This window comes from Mandrillus leucophaeus, unplaced genomic scaffold, assembly GCF_000951045.1.
Source record: "Mandrillus leucophaeus isolate KB7577 unplaced genomic scaffold, Mleu.le_1.0 Scaffold106, whole genome shotgun sequence".
Lineage (NCBI taxonomy): Eukaryota > Metazoa > Chordata > Mammalia > Primates > Cercopithecidae > Mandrillus > Mandrillus leucophaeus.
The window spans coordinates 2,201,877-2,206,710 of NW_012098765.1; positions in this window are offsets into that span (position 1 = coordinate 2,201,877).

Here is a 4,834-nt window from a genome sequence, read left to right on the forward strand (position 1 = left end):
CCAAAGAAAATATACACATAACAAATAAATATAAGGAAAGATGCTCCATATCACATGTCAGTAGCCATTTCAAATTGAAACAATAATGATGTACCACTACCCACCTATTAGAATGGCTAAAGTCCAAAACTGACAACACCAAATGCTGACAAGTAGGTGACTCAACAGGAACTGTCATTCATTGATGGTGGGAATGCAAAATGGCACAGCTACTTTGGAAGATAAATTGGCGGTTTCTTGCAAAGCTAAACATATTCTTACCATGTGTTACAGCAATCATGCTCTTCGGTATTAACCCCAAATAAGTTAAAAACAGATAGCCACACAAAAACTTCTGCACAGATGTTTATAGCAGCTTTACTCATAATAGCCAAATCTTGTAATCAACCAAGATGTTCTTCAACAAGTGAATGGATAAATGAACTGTGATACACTCATACAATGAAATATGGCAGGGCATGATCACTCACACCTGTAATTATAGCACTATGAGAGGCTGAGGAGGGCAGATCACTTGAGGTCAGGAATTCCAGACCAGCCTGGCCGACATGGTGAAACCCCATCTCTACCAAAAATACAAAAATTAGCCAGGAACGGTGGCATGCACCTGCAGTTCCAGCTACTTGGGAGGCTGAGGTGGGAGAATTGCCTGAACACATGAGGCAGAGGTTACAGTGAGCTGAGATGGAGCCACTGCACTGCAGCCTGGGAGACACAGTGAAATTTTGTCTCAAAAAAAAAACAAAAAAAAAGAAGACAAGGAAAAAAGAAAAGAAATATGATTCAGCAATAAAAAGAAATCAGACCACAGAAAGACATGGAAGAACCTGAAATGTGTGTAGCTAAGTGAAAGAAGCCCCTCTGAAAAGGCCACATACTATATGATTCCAACTATATGACAGTCTGGAGAAATGAAACTGTGAAGACAGTACAAAGATAGTAGTTGCCAGGAGTTTAGGGAGGAGGGAGGTGTTTGTTCTTCCCTTTGGGGTGACGAGTTCTTCCAGGCCCCAGGCAGGAACAGAGATGCTGTCCAGGAGCCAAGGCCTTAGCAATCTACCTGGTGCTCTAGTCTATTGCAACTGAGCTGGCACCTCAAATCAATCCGTGTGATATATCATATCAACAGAATGAAGAAGAAAAACCATATGATCATCTCAATTGATGCTGAAAATGCATTTGATGGAATTCAACATCCCTTCATAATAAAAGCCCTCAAAAAACTAGGTATAGCAGGAACATATCTCAACATAATAAATGACAGACCCACAGCTAGTATCGTATTAAATGGGGAATAACTGCAAGTCTTCCTCTAAGATCTGGAACATGATAAAGATGCCCACTTTCATCACTGTTATTCGACATAGTACCAGAAGTCCTAGCTAGAGCAATTAGACAAGAGAAGGAAAAAAAAAGGGCATCCAAATTGGAAAGGAAGAAGTCAAATTATCCTTGTTTGCAGATGATATGATCCTCTATTTGGAAAAACCTAAAGGCTCCACAAAAAAACTATTAGAACTGATAAACAAATTCAGTAAAATTGCAGAATACAAAATCAGCATACAAAAATCAGTAGCATTTCTATCTGCCAACAGCAAACAATTTGAAAAAGAAATTTTTAAAAATCCAGCCTGAGTAACATGTCGAAACCCCATCTCTACTAAAAATATTGTTAAAATTAGCTGGACCTGGTGGTGTGCGCCTGTAATCCCAGCTACCTGGGAGGCCAAAGTAGGAGAATCTTTTCAGCCCAGGAGGTCTAGGCTGCAGTGAGCCAAGATCACATCACTGCACTCCAGCTCTACATGACAGAGTAAGACCTTATCTCAGAAAAAGGTAATCCCATTTACAATAGCTACAATACAATGAAATACCTAGGAATTAACCCAAGAAGTAAAGGATCTCTATAATGAAAACTATAAAACACTGATAAAAGAAATTGAAGAGGACACCAAAAATTGAAAAAATGTTTTGTGTTGACGGATTGGAAGCAGCAATATTGTCAAAATGTTCATACTACTCAAAGCAATCTACAGATTCAATGCAGTTCCTATCAAAATACCAATGACATTCTTCACAGAAAATAGAAAAAGCAATTCTAAATTTAAACAGAACCACAAAAGATCTAGAGTAGCCAAAGCTACCCTAAGCAAAAAGAACAAAATTGGAGGAATCACATTATCTGACTTCAAATCATATTATAGAGCTATAGTAACCAAAACAGCAAGATACTAGCATAAGTTACATAGACCAATGGAACATAATAGAGAGCCCAAAAACAACTTCATACATCTACAGTGAACTCATTTTCAACAAAGGTGCCAAGAATATTCATACATTGGGGAAATAACATTCCCTTCAATAAACGATGCCAAGAAAACTGGACATCCATATGCAGAAGAATGAATCTAGACCCCTATTCTTGACATACGCAAAAATCAAACCAAAATGGATCATAGACTTAAATCTATGACCTCAAACATGAAACTACTAAAAGAAAATATTGAGAAAGCTCTCTAGGACATTGTGCTGGGCAAAGATTTCTCGAGTAATACCCAACAAGCACAGGCAACCAAAGCAAAAACGGACAAATGGGATCACATCAAGTTAAAAAGCTTCTGCACAGCAAAGGAAACAATCAACTAAGTGAAGAGACAACCTACAGAATGGGAGAAAATATCTGCAAGTTATCCACCTGACAAAGAATTATTGACAAAAATATATAAGAAGTTCAAACAACTCAATAGGAAAAAATCTAATAATCCAATTTAAAAATGAGTACAAGATCTGAATAGACATTTCTCAAAAGAAGACATACTAATGGCAAACAGGTATTTGAGAAAGGGCTTGTATTCATCTGTTCTCACACTGCTATAAAGAAATACTTGATGACACAGTGGCTCATGCCTGTAATCCCAGCACTGTGGGAGGCCAAAGCAGGCAGATCACCTGAGGTCAGGAGTTCGAGACCAGCCTGGCCAACAAGGTGAAACCCTGTCTCGACTAAAAATACAAAAAAATTAGCCAAGTGTGGTGGTGGGCACCTGTAGTCCCAGCTACTTGGGAGGCTGAGGCAGGAGAATTGCTTGGACCTGGGAGGCGGAGGTTGCAGTGAGCCGAGATCGCACCACTGCACTCTGGCCTGAGCAACAGAGTGAGACTCCATCTCAAACAAAAGAAAAGAAATACCTGAGACTTGTATTAATCCGTTCTCACACTGCTATAAAGAAATACTTGAGACTGGGTAATTTATAAAGAAAAGAGTTGTAATTGGCTTACAGTTTTGTAGGCGGTATAGGAAGCATTCTGGGGAGGCCTCAAGAAACTGCCAATCATGGCAGAAAGCAAAGGGGGAGTGAGGCATCTTAGATGGCGGGAGCAGGAGCAAGAGAGAGTGAGGAGGGAAGTGCTGTACATGTTTAAACAACCAAATCTCATGAGAACTCACTCACTATCACAAGAACAGCACCAAGAGGACAGTATGAAACCATTCATGAGAAATCCAGCCACCCTCCACCAGAGCCCACCTCCAACATTGGGAGCTACAATTCAACATGAGATTTGGTGGGGACACAGATCCAAACCATATCAGTGCTCATCATAATCATCATCAGAGAAATGCAAATCAAAACTACAATGAGATATCATTTCACCCTAGTTAAAATGGCTTTTATCCAAAAGACAGGCAATAACAAATGCTGGCAAGAATATGGATAACAGGGAACTCTCATACATATCTGTTGGTGGAAATGTAAATCAGTACAACCACTATGGAGAACAGTTCGGAGGTTCCCCATAAAAATAAAAATAAAATTACCATACGATCCAGCAACCCCGGTGTATACGTCCATATTACCACATGATCCAGCAATACCACTGTATATATCCAAAGAAAAGAAATCAGTATATCCAAGATATATCCACACTCCTATGTTTACTGCAGCACTATTCACAGTAGACAAGATTTGGAAATAACCTGAGTGTCCATCAACAGATGAATAGATAAAGAAAATGTGGTACATTCACACAATGGAGTATTATTCAGTCATAAAAAAGAATGAGATCCTGCGTTTACAACACAGATGCAACCAGAGGACATTATGTTAAGTGAAACAAGCCAAGCACAGGAAGACAAATGTCACATGTTCTCACTCCTACGGGGGAGCTAAAAAAAAAAAATTGAACTCATGGAGGTAGAGAGTACAACGATGGTTAGCAGAAGCTGAAAAGGGTAGTGGAGAAGGGAGGATAAAAAGGAGATGGTTAATGGGTACAAAAATACAGTTAGGTAGAAAGAATAAAATCTAGTGTTTGGTAGCACAATAGGGTGAATGTAGTTAACAATGATTTATAGTATATTTCAACATAACTGAGAGTGGAATTGGAATGTTCCTAAAACCAAGAAATGATAAATGCCTGAAGTTATGGATATCCCAATTTCTTTGATTCGATCATTACACATTGTGTGTATGTATCGAAATATCATATGTACTCCATAAACAGTACAAGTTTTATGAAAGAAAAAGAAAAGATTGGCCAGGGTGCAGTGGCTCACACCTGTAATCCCAGCACTTTGGGAGGCCAAGGCAGGCAGAACCACTTCAGCCCCGGAGTTCAAGACCAGTCTTGGCAATATGGTGAAACCCTGTCTTTATAAAAAATACAAAAAGTAGCTGGGCATGGTGATATGTACCTGTAGGCCCAGCTACTTGGGAGGCTGAGGTGGGAGGATGGCTTGAACCTGGAAGGACAAGGCTGCAGTGAGCTATGATCATGCCACTGCACTCCAGCCTAAATGACTGAGCGAGACTCTGTCTTAAAAAAAAAAAAAAAA